The sequence below is a fragment of the Littorina saxatilis genome, linkage group LG9 (assembly GCF_037325665.1).
Source record: "Littorina saxatilis isolate snail1 linkage group LG9, US_GU_Lsax_2.0, whole genome shotgun sequence".
Lineage (NCBI taxonomy): Eukaryota > Metazoa > Mollusca > Gastropoda > Littorinimorpha > Littorinidae > Littorina > Littorina saxatilis.
In genome coordinates, this window is record NC_090253.1 from 11085942 (window position 1) to 11100783 (window position 14842).

General features: G+C 40.0%; 1 long non-coding RNA gene across 3 annotated transcripts; it reads left to right on the forward strand.

Moving 5' to 3' along the window:
* Positions 1-5894: 5894 nt before the first annotated feature.
* Positions 5895-14564, forward strand: LOC138975247 (uncharacterized). Of its 3 annotated transcripts, none has more exons than XR_011458575.1 (5): positions 5895-5965; positions 6650-6730; positions 7077-7170; positions 7727-8006; positions 13862-14564. It is a non-coding gene; the product is annotated as an uncharacterized lncRNA (long non-coding RNA). The 3 variants fall into 3 exon arrangements; XR_011458576.1 differs by having other exon boundaries at positions 5905-5965; positions 7727-8653; positions 13862-14559; XR_011458574.1 differs by lacking the exon at positions 13862-14564 and having other exon boundaries at positions 7727-9087.
* The last annotated feature ends 278 nt before the right edge of the window (positions 14565-14842 follow it).

Here is a 14842-nt window from a genome sequence, read left to right on the forward strand (position 1 = left end):
GACCAAAGTCATTAATTAATTTGTAAGCCACCAAGCTGAAATGCAATACCGAAGTCCGGCCTTCGTCGAAGATTGCGTTACAAAAATGTCAATCAATTTGATTGAAAAATGAGGACAGTGCCACCTCAACTTTTACAAAAAGCCGGATATGACGTCATCAAAAGTATTTATGTCCAATTTCATGAAGATAGGTCCAGTAGTTTGGTCTGAATCGCTCTACACACACACACGCACAGACAGACAGACAGACAGACAGACATACACCACGACCCTCGTCTCGATTCCCCCTCTATGTTAAAACATTTAGTCAAAACTTGACTAAATGTAAAAAGTTGATAGGTAGAGACCTGGAGATCTCAGATGACAGCCAACTGTGTGTTGCTTTCAAAAAAACACAATGTTGAATGCAAGCCTGCAATGACGACGATCTAACTTTCTCTTTGCGGTGTGTTCCCACATACCAAACGTCGCACGCTCTCTGACACGGTTCACCATTGACTCTGCTCAGATCGCGAGTCCTCGCCAACTTTAAAAATCGTGCTGAAAAACGTTTGTGAAAAGCTTTCAATTAATCTCAGATCGAACATTGAAACGTATACAACCTTTCGATAGAGCAGAACACCTACAGAAAGACCAACTATACTGCTATATGCTTCTTTGTAGTCAAAAGGTTTTGATAAGAGAGAGAGAGAGAGAGAGAGAGAGAGAGAGAGAGAGAGAGAGAGAGAGAGAGAGAGAGAGAGAGAGAGAGAGAGAGAGAGAGAGCAGAACACTTACAGAAAGACCAACTATACTGCTATTTGCTTCTTGGTAGTCAAAACGTTAACTGGCCAAACGGTTTCGTTAAAAGAGAGAGAGAGAGAGAGAGAGAGAGAGAGAGAGAGAGAGAGAGAGAGAGAGAGAGAGAGAGAGAGAGAGAGAGAGAGAGAGAGAGAGAGAGAGAGAGAGAGAGAAATTGGTTTACCGTCTTGACACCGAGCGTTGAAGGCACAGTAAGCCTCCCGTAAACCATCACAGATACTGTCAGGCTTTTACACACAGTACACACACCCTTTCATTTGAACGCTCACCGAACGGGAACATCCTGGGTGCCCTACGTAAAGAGCGATCAATTTTCAAAGAATTAATTTTTCGGATTGTCTCCATCACAATCGGACCGTGGTGCGTTTTGGCGCTAGACCTAACTTTTAAAATCTAAATAATAAATTGACAGCTTGTTACACAAACATTCTTAAATCATAAAAGAATTATTTTTTCATTTAGACAAGATCAGTACAATTCGAAGTTTTCAAAGTTTGAAAAAAGAAAAGCCCGGAAGCAGGGTCACGCAAGATCGTGGTTCTCGTAGCAGACGACGGTTTATGTCTATCGCCAGTTCCTCTGAACAGTCAAAAGCCATCGTTAGAGTTCTTGTGAACCACATCCGTTTGTTTCGTGCATAGTCAGAGGTACATAATAACGTGCTATTGCAGATAAGCTCACAGCGAGCCGCATTCAAATTACAAACTGACCACTGCATTGTGAAAAAGGGAAACTGGATCACACGGGTTCACGATGGCTCAGGGGTAAGATAAACCACGCAAAAATAAATTCTTTGAAAATTGCTCGCTCTTTACCGAGGGCACCTAGGATGTTCTCAAGCGGTGAGTGTTTAAATGAAAGGGTGTTTGTACTGTGTGTAAAAGCCTGACAGTATCTTTGATGGTGTACGGGAGGCTTACTGTGCCTTTGAAGACCCGACCCTCCCTTAAAGAGACAGATCGAGTCGTGTCCCAACATATTCAATGCGTTGTGTGTGCTGGGTGTGTATCGAGATGTCATCATGTTTAGGAGCTTTAGAAACCATAGAATCATTGTACGATGTTAGTTTGTCAACATCGCACTCTTCCTCTTCATCACAATAAAACTGATCCTTTTCAAGTGATTTATCAACATTTGTCATCATTGTAAACATTTATGACGCTGTTTTCCCAGTATCTTTTTTTTATTTTTTTTTTAGCAATAGTGACGTCAGTGGGAAATGCTCGTCCTTTAGATTTGCTGTTCAATCGTCTTACCCCTGTGGGGTCTCTGTGCAAGAACATGAACATTTTCTATGCATTTAATGAGCAATGATTAAAAAGAATTCTGTCAAAAAGTGCAAAAAGTTGTTTTTTGTCAAAACATATTTTGCGCCTATGATATCTTCCAAGTTAACAAAATCTGTTTATAGATATGAAGACATTGCTCTGTTACGGAATGGTGTGACCAGTTTAAAGTAACATAAATCATATATTTCCTTATTTTTAGGAAGATAAGGGTTTCCCCAAAACTAAATGGTTTACCCCCAAACGGACGTAAAAGAATTCTGACACATAGATAATTTAAATGTCGCTCGCAGTTCAATATTTAAAAAACCAACTCGTGTAAATCTGGTACGACACAGCAAGCCATGTAGTATTCTCTATTTATACCGCTCGAGATAGTGTGCAACTTATAACTAAAATCAGATACAATGATTGTTCAGAAACCAAAGAAGGCTTTTTGCGTTTTTCCTAAAACTCACAAAAGTGTCATGGGCAATTATTCTAGGCGTCCCCGAGGACGCCTAGTAATTGGGATCAAGTAAGCGGTTGCCTATGGACAGGATAACTCTGCGGTTGCCTATGGGACACTGCCACATTTACGTCTTGAGTTACTGCCCTTACTACTATCACTGGGCGGGGATATAGCTCAGTTGGTAGCGCGCTGGATTTGTATTCAGTTGGCCGCCGCTGTCAGCGTGAGTTCGTTCCCAGGTTCGGCGGAAATTTATTTCAGAGTCAACTCAGTTGTGTGCAGACTCTCTTCGGTGTCCGAACCCTCCACCCGTGTACACTACATTGGGTGTGCACGTTAAAGATCCCACGATTGACAAAAGGGTCTTTCCTGGCAAAATTGCTTAGGCACAGTTAATAATTGTCTACCTATACCCGTGTGACTTGGAATAATAGGCCGTGAAAGGTAAATATGCGCCGAAATGGCTGCAATCTACTGGCCGTATAAAATTTAATCTCACACGGCATCACTGCAGAGCGCCTAGAACTGTACCCACGGAATATGCGCGATATAAGACTCATTGATTGATTGATTGATACTATCAACCCGAAACTTCGTCGATAGAGACATCACCTAGGCCAGGGGTGTTATCTCTATCGACGGAGTTTCGGGCTGTTGTGCGTGCATAGTACCCACGTCGGACACGGAGCCGTCTTGGAGCCTCTACTTTTTTTGTTTTTTTGTTGAGACATCGCCTGCAAAAACTCCAGATACATTATCGTGTGATTCTAGGCGTCCCCGAATTTTGTTGTTGTTGCCATAGTTTACGTTTAGAGCTACTGCCCATACGCCGAGGCCATGCAAAGGATTCTTTTAACAGACATATATTCCTCATCTTTCCGTGCGAAGTTATCCGTACTAACCTTTGTAAGGCCCCAACTGTGACGGAGAAAGTCCTAACTCTGTCTAAAACAAAAAGTCTTCCTTACTGAGTCAACAGCGTTTTCCATGAAAATTATTTTGCTTGCAAAATTCACTTAGTTTTTTTGTCTAAAAACAATTTGCATTTAACAATGTGCATTTATAATTTTTTTCGGTAATTTCAACTTATAATAATACGAAACTGTTGGACATAGCTATCGCGCATGCGCAGCAACTCGACAAGACGCGGGAAACGGCAAGAGACGAAGAAGGAAAAAGGAAGGAAACTCGAATCCGCTGCAATCATCTGTTGAACTTCATCATCATGGTAAGATCTTTGCTTGCTAACTTACACCAGGGTTGCGCGATATTTGGTGACACTAGCGGCAGGCAATGCACTGCAATTGCGCTGGCTGCTTTGTTGATGTTTGTTGGCATGTCAAATGTCGACCATCACCATCATGAGCATGCAGGACTATTTCATCAGATTCAGTCGACGGATTTAGACAGCGTGCTGTTTGAAGGGACATCCTTGTACGCACAGATTTCGACTCAGTACGGCATTGATGGTTACATCGGTCACGAACATTTGCCAACAACTGTTGTTGGACATGCTGTTGAAATAGAATATTTTTTCGACATGATTAATGGACACACTAACCCCGCTAACTTGCCTGCTAATGTTGTCAGTGACCAAGGCTTTCATTTGTCTCGTGTCGTGGCCTATCCGATCCCTTATATCTCAAAGTGTCTTCCACTTAATTTTCAGCCCCCAAGAGCAAGTCATTTGGCTGCAATCAAAGGAAACAACAAAAGCAACGAAAAAGTTTTTATTTTACTGCGTTTTAGTGAAACATGCAGCCAATAAACACATATTCACTTGCAAAATTATACAACAAACTGTATCAATACCTGTTTTTCACATTGAATTCCAAACAAATTATCTACGATACCAAACCTAGAAAATAAACTGTACTTACATGTATGCGCGTCTATCTAACCGCACCTGGGATAACTGCAGTGAGTCGTCAAAAATAGTGTTTTTTCTGTGCGTTTTTTGCAAATAATGCAATAACAGCACACACATTTGCTTGCAGAATTAAACAACAAATTTCACTGATACATGTTAGTCATTTTGCATCCAAAAAGAATGATCTACGACTCCAAACTTTGAAATATAAACTGCACTTATATTAAAATATTCTGTCAACACGTACTTCAGTTTAAGGCCTAAGTACTTAAGCATTTAGGGTCGAATCTACTTCCGCTATATTCGAAAGGGTGTGCTTGCCAGCTTCTTTAATGCAAAAAATTGAAAATATTATTCATGACGTTGCATTAAAAAAAAAGAAAGCTTTCAGATCTTAGAATGTCACTTCATGTTTAGACAAAAACTTCAAATTGTTAAAACATGTCATTTTGGGGGGGGGGGGGGGGGGGGGTTAAAAACTTAAAAAATACTGAAATTTCATGTTGCAAATGCCTTAGTGGGCAAAAACTAAAAAATGTTAAGGTGTGACTTTATTTAGGCACATTTCAACTCGCTTCTCATCAAGGATAGCAAAAATGTGATTCAAAAATTTTCTTATTTGTATATTACACTATTTTTTCCAATCAAATTAATTATTACAAAAATAGTCTAAAGTGACAAACTATGAAAATCATGCATTTAAAAAAAAAACAAAGCTTTTAGAGCTTTCTGATGTCGCTGTAACACTTAAAGCTGCCAGCAAGCAGATTTCTACACCTTCTCGTATGATGGCCTATCCAATTCCTTATATCTCAAAGTGTCTTCCACTTTATTTTCAGCCCCGTAGAGCAAGTCGTTTGGCTGCAATCAAAGCAAACAATAAAAGCAACGAAAAAGTGTTTATTTTACAACGTTTTTGTCAAACATGCAGCCAATAAACAAATATTCACTTGCAAAATTATACAACAAACTGTATCAATACCTGTTTTTCACATTGCATTCGAAAAAAATTATCTACGATACCAAACCTAGAAAATAAACTGTACTTACATGTATGAGCGTCTATCTAACCGCACGTGGGATAACTCTGCAGCAGAGCGTATATTGCACGCATTGCTCCGCAGTGAGTCGTCGAAAATAGTGTTTTTTCTGTGCGTTTTTTGTAAATAATGCAATAACAGCACACACATTTGCTTGCAGAATTAAACAACAAATTTCACTGATACATGCTAGTCACATTGCATCCAAAAAGAATGATCTACGACTCCAAACTTTGAAAATAAACTGCACTTATATTAAAATATTCTATCAACCCGTACTTAAGTTTAAGGCCTAAGTACTTAAGCATTTAGGGAAATAAAGTCTTAGAGAACTACAATAATTATTGTTGCCGTCAAAACCTTGCAAGGCCTCAACAGAGGCTCGCCAACTTCGCCGCGCTGCGCTCATTGGCTCAGTATTGAACTTGCGTCAAGGCCCATGCGCGTAGATTCTGAGAATGTTTACTTTCGGTTAGATTCTTCGACAGCATTCGCAGAGGTGACTGCCGTTACAGAGGTGAGTAAAACTGACCATCGAAAGGAAAATAAGATTCATATTGGTAATACTAATAACATACTTGAACAAGCATGTATCTACCAAAACTGTATGGGAGCATATAGTTGGAAAGGCGTGGTGAAGCGATCAAATCGAATTGTCCGTCTCAGTCAGTGCACTGATCAGTGAGTCACCACGATTGAACGTCACTGTCTGTATTTTGTATGTAAGCAGAGCTTCCAAACTAGTTAAATCCTGATGTAGTTTACAAAAACAAAACAAAATCTCATTCCTGTTCCATTGTTCTTGTAGTTGTGATATATTCTAGTGAAACTGAAAGTAAGTGTTAAAAGCAGAAAAGCCGGACTGAATCAGGTAATTGGGTTGGGAAAGTTTTGCTAAGAAATCCTGTTATTTCCCTGGGTTAATAAGCATCTCTTTGTCCAACTATTTACACAATTTATTTGACTAGTTTGTGTATTTATTTTTAGACTACAAGAACTTGCAGTTGCTGATACATTCATTCATCATTGATTGCATTTCATTGTCACAGCACAAAACACTGAATGACACATACTGATTGACGAGCATGGCAATAGCCTTCTCGTTTTACAGTATAGGTACTGATAGTTACATGCAAGTTTGAATATCACTTTGAACACTGCCACATTCAGTTCTTCTCATCATTGAACAATTTTGTTTCAGGAAGCAAGCACCACTTTTGTTGTTGATGAAAACCCAATACAGTCAGAAGTGTGTCAAGCTCAAAGTACTATTTCACAAAAGGTGAGAAGTTATTCGTTACATTTGCAACATTTATTGTTAAAAATTATTAAACATAAAGGCAGAATTTGTTTGTCTTGTGATTGTGATGCCTACAACTACACCCGCTTGTGATTTCTCAGTCAAGTTACTGCAGATTTGTGTATATTTCAGTCTCATGTGGTATTTGCCATATTTTTGTGCCGGTGAACATGTGTATTTTTCAAGTCTTAGATTCTGTGATAACATAAAATACCATAACACATTTGACACCAGTGCATCATATAATATTTTTGGATAATTCTCATTACGCATGATTTTTTATTGTGTCACTGTGTGTACATTTACATGTGTTTTTAAATGTCAACAGGTGACAGTTCCACTTCTGGAAGAGGTGTGCAGTGAGATTGCAGAAAATGAATGCCTGTCAGCTGATCTGTGAAGCCATGTTAAAACCTTGGACTGTAAGTGTTTAGGGAAACACTGTATGAATGAATACAATTTTGTTGGAGTAGTGTTTTCACTTTTGCTTATAATGTAAAACAATTTCAAGTTTAAATTTCAAGTTATTCAGTTACGCTGAGAATAAGCTGTCATATATACATGACAAGTAAGCAGTGCTCCCTGTATGGCATACGTGTAATTATTGTTGATCATTCGCGTACACATTCCAGACTTGTCAATGTGCAAGTGTTCTTTTTGGATACAATTGTGTGTGTGTTTGCCTTTCTTTTAAAGTTATACGAGGCAGGGAATTATCCCAAGATATGGACTAATAAAAATCTATTATTGTATAAATATATATATATACAGTGGACCACCCCCCCCCCCCCCCAATTTGATAATCCCTCCCTTTTAAGACCTTATTTTGTCAGTTTGTCTGTGTATAACTTCTGTAAATTTTCCTTCATTTTAAGACTGCCTCCTTTTAAAGATCCGCTTTCTCAGATTGTTTGAGGTAATACAAAGGTGGTTCTATTGTATGTGTTCAAGTGTAAGACTTTGTGGTCTGTTTGACAGGTGCTGTTCTTCGGGACAAACTTCAGGTGTTTGAGTCATGCCTTGGTCTACGAGGGAAGTTCCGGAACGCAGCCAAGAAAAAGGCTCACTCAAAGTATTTTGAATTGTACTACGCAAGCCATGCAAGCATTACAGAGGTCACCAAGTCGACTCATGCATCAGCTTCCATTTGCCTCAGGATGTTTGAAAGGCTGGTCGAAGCAACCTATGGGTGCAAACAGGAAGACAACGCGAATGACCGACCGGTGCCAGTGTGTGAGGAGGAGATGGATGTGATCAGGTATGTTGCTGGGAGTGTGGTGAAGAAACTAAAAAAGAAAGTTTGGGGCCTCAAGAAAGGTGCATACAGATACGAGAAACTGCGCTGTTTAGAAGCACTGAGGTTCAGTGAGCTGTCAGAAAGTGATTGTGGTTCTTCAACTGACATGACAACGGTGCTTAACCGAGGAGGACTGACATTTGTCAAAGACAACATTGTGCAAATGTTCCTTGACATGGAGGACATTTTTCGTCGGACTGTGGGTGTCGCTTGCTCTGCCAAAATGAAAGCTGATGACAAGGACTTTCTGCAACAGTGCCAAACCAATGATACAGTGCCTGTGCTTTTTTATGACACAGTTTATGCATTTGACATTTCTTTGAAAGTGCAAGAAAATGTTTTCGAAAATGGTGTCCTGCTTTTTTTGTTTAAATCCGAGTCCACCACAAGCTGAGGACAATGTCAATGATGGACAAAGTGCAGCGCGGGTGGAAAGAGTAGAGCATGAAGAACAGGTTGCGTACCAGTGACACTAACATTAACAAGGTGTGAGACGGGCAAAGTTAGCTACATATGCAGTTGATCATATCATTAGTGGCAGTCCGCGGATGCTCCCCCCTTGTTTGTGTGTATGTATGTGTGCAGGTTTGCATTTCAGTCTGCATGAGGTGAGCGATAGTGATTTTTAACTGTTGGTGCTCAGTGATTTACAAGCATGTTTTCTGTTGCTATGTAAATTCTCCTGTCTTATGTAGAACACAGACACTTTGTATTACATTTTTTTTTTTACAATAATCTCTCTTGGTGCTGGGTACAAATATTTTAAAAGTTTTCAGGTTCATGTTATTCTCTAGTTTCACTTTTTGTTTTACGCTCGACACGTGTTTGAATCTGTATCTGTCTGCAACTGTGAATATCAGTTTTCAATTGTTCGTTCACTTATATTGCTTTCAGATTTAACACACAAGAAACAGTAGCACGGTTTTCGTTGCGAAAATGTGCATTGGCAGTGCTACGCGATCGAATTGTGTATTATGTACACGCGGTGTTCTTCTGGAAAAGACCGAAGCGACATGTGACGTCAGTCGTTCAGCCCGCGAGCGGTGGGGGGGGGGGGGGGGGGCGGGGGGGGGGTTCACATGGTTTGTTTGTTTGTTTGTTTCAGACCCACACCCATATACACACATTTCACATGTAAACCATTTGTCGGCCCCCTGTCGATAATTATCGACTAAGTTCCTTGTGAGCGTGACGAAATGGAATATTACATGAATCAATCCATGCATTGCGAGACATCGGTACACGAAACCATGGTTTGAAAACAATATCACAAAAATACAACACGTCCCAGCTTGTGTGGAGAAACCGTGAGAAAAATCCAAAGACGGGTCTACAGGGAGAGATCTATTGATCCTAGACGACAGCCTACTGTGTGTCGCTTTGAAATCACACCTGATATTTTATTTTATTTGACAGAAAACCTACAATGGCGGCGATTGAACTGTTTTTCTCGGCGCTCTGTCCAACGTTAAGAAAAGGCTTTTCTCTCTCTGACACTTTAAACCAATGACTGCTCAAATGGCAAATCCTTGTAATCCTTTTTAGAATCGTGGTGAAAAGCAGTTGTGAAACGCTTTTCACTGATCTTAGATCCAACATTGTGACGTACTCATAATGTGAACGAGCTGAAAACAAACAGGGAGACCGACTAGACTTGTTTCTTGGCTCTGAAACACGTTAGCGTGCCTGTAAGTTTCGGTCAGAGAGAGAGAGAGAGAGAGAGAGAGAGAGAGAGAGAGAGAGAGAGAGAGAGAGAGAGAGAGAGAGAGAGAGAGAGAGAGAGAGAGAGAGAATGACAAATTGACAATGACAAATTCTTTATTTACGAGGGTAGTGGCATAAGCAAACAGGTGCTTTTTTACATCCAGCCCTCGCCCATGGGAGGGTTTGAGAGAGAGAGAGAGAGAGAGAGAGAGAGAGAGAGAGAGAGAGAGAGAGAGAGAGAGAGAGAGAGAGAGAGAGAGAGAGAGAGAGAGAGAATGACAAATTGACAATGACAAATTCTTTAATTTTTACGAGGGTAGTGGCATAAGCAAACATGTGCTATTTTACATCCAGCCCTCGCCCATGGGAGGGTTTAATTGAGAGAGAGAGAGAGAGAGAGAGAGAGAGAGAGAGAGAGAGAGAGACAGACAGACAGACAGACAGACATAGAGAGAGAGAGAGAGATCTAGAGAGAGAGAGAGACCGAGAGAGAGAGAGTGAGAGACAGAGAGAGATCGAGACACAGAGAGAGAGAGAGACAGAGAGAAAGAGAGAGAGAGAGAGAGAGAGAGAGAGAGAGAGAGAGAGAGAGAGAGAAATTAGTTTACCGTCTTGACACCGAGCGTTGATTATCATGAGCATGTCAAGACCCAATTAAGCCTCCCTTAAAGAGACAGATCGAGTCGTGTCCCAACATATTCAATGCGTGGTGTGTGATGGGAGTATCGAGGTCTCATCTTGTTTAGGAGCTTTAGAAACCATAGAATCATTGTATGATGTTAGTTTGTCAACATCGCACTCTTCTTTGCAATCAAACGCTTCCTTTTCAAGTGATTTATCAACATATGTCATCATTGTAAACATTCATGACGCAGTTTTCCCAGTGTCTTTTTACATTTAGTCAAGTTTTGACTAAATGTTTTAACATAGAGGGGGAATCGAGACGAGGGTCGTGGTGTATGTGTGTGTGTGTGTGTGTGTGTGTGTCTGTGTCTGTGTCTCTGTGTCTGTGTGTGTCTGTGCGTGTGTGTGTGTGTGTAGGGCGATTCAGAGTAAACTACTGGACCGATCTTTATGAAATTTGACATGAGAGTTCCTGGGTATGAAATCCCCATACGTTTTTTTCATTTTTTTGAGAAATGTCTTTGATGACGTCATATCCGGCTTTTCGTGAAAGTTGAGGCGGCACTGTCACGCCCTCATTTTTCAACCAAATTGGTTGAAATTTTGGTCAAGTAATCTTCGACGAAGCCCGGACTTCGGTATTGCATTTCAGCTTAGTGGCTTAAAAATTAATTAATGACTTTGGTCATTAAAAATCTGAAAATTGTAAAAAAAAATAAAAATTTATAAAACGATCCAAATTTACGTTTATCTTATTCTCCATCATTTGCTGATTCCAAAAACATATAAATATGTTATATTCGGATTAAAAACAAGCTCTGAAAATTAAATATATAAAAATTATTATCAAATTTTTTTTTCGAAATCAATTTAAAAACACTTTCATCTTATTCCTTGTCGGTTCCTGATTCCAAAAAATATATAGATATGATATGTTTGGATTAAAAACACGCTCAGAAAGTTAAAACGAAGAGAGGTACAGAAAAGCGTGCTATCCTTCTCAGCGCAACGAATACCCCGCTCTTCTTGTCAATTCCACGGGCACTGCCTTTGCCACGGGCGGTGGAGTGACGATGCTACGAGTATACGGTCTTGCTGCGTTGCGTTGCGTTCAGTTTCATTCTGTGAGTTCGACAGCTACTTGACTAAATATTGTATTTTCGCCTTACGCGACTTGTTTTATATTTAGTCAAGTTTTGACTAAATATTTTAACATCGAGAGGGAATCGAAACGAGGGTCGTGGTGTATGTGCGTGCGTGTGTGTGTGCGTGCGTGTGCGTGTGTGTGTGTGTGTAGAGCGATTCAGACTAAACTACTGGACCGATCTTTATAAAATTTGACATGAGAGTTCCTGGGCATGAAATCCCCGAACATTTTTTAAATTTTTTTGATAAATGTCTTTGATGACGTCATATCCGGCTTTTCGTGAAAGTTGAGGCGGCACTGTCACGCCCTCATTTTTCAACCAAATTGGTTGAAATTGTGGTCAAGTAATTTTTGACAAAGCCCGGACTTCGGTATTGCATTTCCGCTTGGTGGTTTAAAAATTAATTAATGACTTTGGTCTTTAAAAATCTGAAAATTGTAAAAAAAAATAAAAATGTATAAAACGATCCACATTTACGTTCATCTTATTCTCCATCATTTTTTGATTCCAAAAACATATAATTATGTTATATTTGGATTAAAAACAAGCTCTGAAAATAAAAAATATACAAATTATTATCAAATTTACATTTTCGAAATCAGTTTAAAAACACTTTCAGCTTATTCCTTGTCGGTTCCTGATTCCAAAAACATATAGATATGATATGTTTGGATTAAAAACACGCTCAGAAAGTTAAAACGAAGAGAGGTACAGAAAAGCGTGCTATCCTTCTTAGCGCAACTACTACCCCGCTCTTCTTGTCAATTTCACTGCCTTTGCCATAAGCGGTGGACTGACGATGCTACGAGTATACGGTCTTGCTGAAAAATGGAATTGCGTTCAGTTTCATTCTGTGAGTTCGACAGCTACTTGACTAAATGTTATATTTTCGCCTTACGCGACTTGTTTTAACTTTCTGAGCGTGTTTTTAATCCAAACATATCATATCTATATGTTTTTGGAATCAGGAACCGACAAGGAATAAGATGAAAGTGTTTTTAAATTGATTTCGACAATTTAATTTTGATAATAAATTTTATATTTTTAATTTTCAGAGCTTGTTTTTAATCCAAATATAACATATTTATATGTTTTTGGAATCAGCAAATGATGGCGAATAAGATAAACGTAAATTGGGATCGTTTTATAAAAAAACTTTTTTTTTTACAATTTTCAGATTTTTAATGACCAAAGTCATTAATTATTTTTTAAGCCACCAAGCTGAAATGCAATACCAAAGTCCGGGCTTCGTCGAAGATTACTTGACCAAAATTTCAACCAATTTGGTTAAAAAAAATGAGAGCGTGACAGTGCCGCCTCAACTTTCACGAAAAGCCGGATATGACGTCATCAAAGACAGTTATCAAAAAAGTGTCTGGGGATATCATACCCAGGAACTCTCATGTTAAATTTCATAAAGATCGGTCCAGTAGTTTAGTCTGAATTGCTCTACACACACACAGACAGACACACACACACACACACATACACACATACACACGCACACACACACGCACGCACATACACCACGACCCTCGTCTCGATTCCCCCCTCTACGTTAAAACATTTAGTCAAGTTTTGATTTTGATAACAATGTTGAAAAGGCTGTGAGCCCTTTTATTCTCAAGGAGATAGACGGACACCGGTCCCTATAATGGGCTTTGGAGCGTGTCAAAGTTCATTGCATCCTGATCAGCATATGAAACGTTTATCGCTTATTGTAGTTTTTGTGTATAAATCATAGTAATGGGAATAAGGTGACGCGCGTGTGTGAGTGTGTGTGTGAGTGTGTGTGTGTGTTGTGTGTGTGTGTGTGTGTGTGTGTGTGTCTGTGTGTGTGCGTGTGTGTGTGTGTGTGTGTGTGTGTGTGTGTGTGTGTGTGTGTATGTATGTGTGTGTGTGTGTGTGATTCGTATATGTATATAGCAGTAACGGATGTTATTTGTGTTTGGACAAACATTTAATTCTTGTACACCGATTAAAGACAGTTTCCCTTCCAGACTGTTCCAGGTCAAATGTCTTAATGATGCAAATACAAATTTTCGTTTCAAATACTTCATTTCTTATGGAAGGAATACACACTGGCACACAGTCTTTTGTTGTTTTGGCTTGCGGCCTAAATCTGACACAAGGCTTGAAGAAGGGACATAATGGTTTATTTCATATATTAAAAAGAAATACATGTAGTGTCAACACTCAGTTGGCAGCAGGCCAGAGACATAGTGGGCAGTGGAAAGTTACTAAAAAGTGACCTACGTTGAAAAGATGTGTATTTTTACTCAAGACATTATGGAGGCTCTGGTGTCACTAATATCAATGTGCTGTCTTTGCTTTGTTTAGCGACCAGCATCAAAGAGACGTATAGAGGACTGCCTGGGAGAAGAGGACCAACAGGACAAAGAATGAAATCGATTGAATATGCTGTGCTGTTGCCCTGCTAAGCTGCGTGCATTTTTAATTTCTCCACAACATAATATGCATCTTTTTGTTATGAAATGAAATTGTTGATCGTATCTTGAGTTAAAGGTGTTACATATAATAGTTCTTATGATCTGTGACTGAGTGTGAAAGTTGGTGTGTGTGTGTGTGTGTGTGGATAAATTTACCAAAATGCCCCTTCATGTCTACTCAGCGGGGAGGGGGAGGGGTGTGCGTGTGCTTCTAAGTTGATCACTATTTACATTGACAATGATGCACAGAACCGTTTTGCTGCACTGTACAGGGGTGCGTTGCATAGGCAGAGCGCCACAGAACGTTTGCGAATGTTTTCTATGCAACGCATAGTTTTGTCGTGGCGCTCGCGAACGTTAGCAAGCGCTCGGTACTGAAGCGTAACAATTGCGAACGCTCGCCGAGAATGGTCTAGGAAACGGGGGTTTGCGGGGAGCATTCTGGAGCATTCTGTAACGTACCTGAGAGGTGGCACGCCAAAAACTATTGCACTGTACTGAGCTTTCCGGTTGACTCTCTCTCTCTCTCTCTCTCTCTCTTTCTTCCTTTCTTTCTCTCCCTTTCTTTCTCTCTCTCTCTCACTCACACACACACACACACACACACACACACACACACACACACACACACACACACACAAAAACACACACACCCACACACTCGCGCGCGCGCAAACACACATGAATACATGTGTGTATTTGCGTGTGTGTGTGTGAGTGTGTGTGTGTGTATAAGGTTGTGCGTGTGTGTATGTGTGTGTGTGTGTGTGTGTGTGTGAGAGTGTTTGTGCGCGCGCGTGTGTGGGTGTGTGTGTGCGTCTGGATGTGTCAGTGTGTGTGTATGTGTCCGGGTGTATGTAAGTGTATGTTT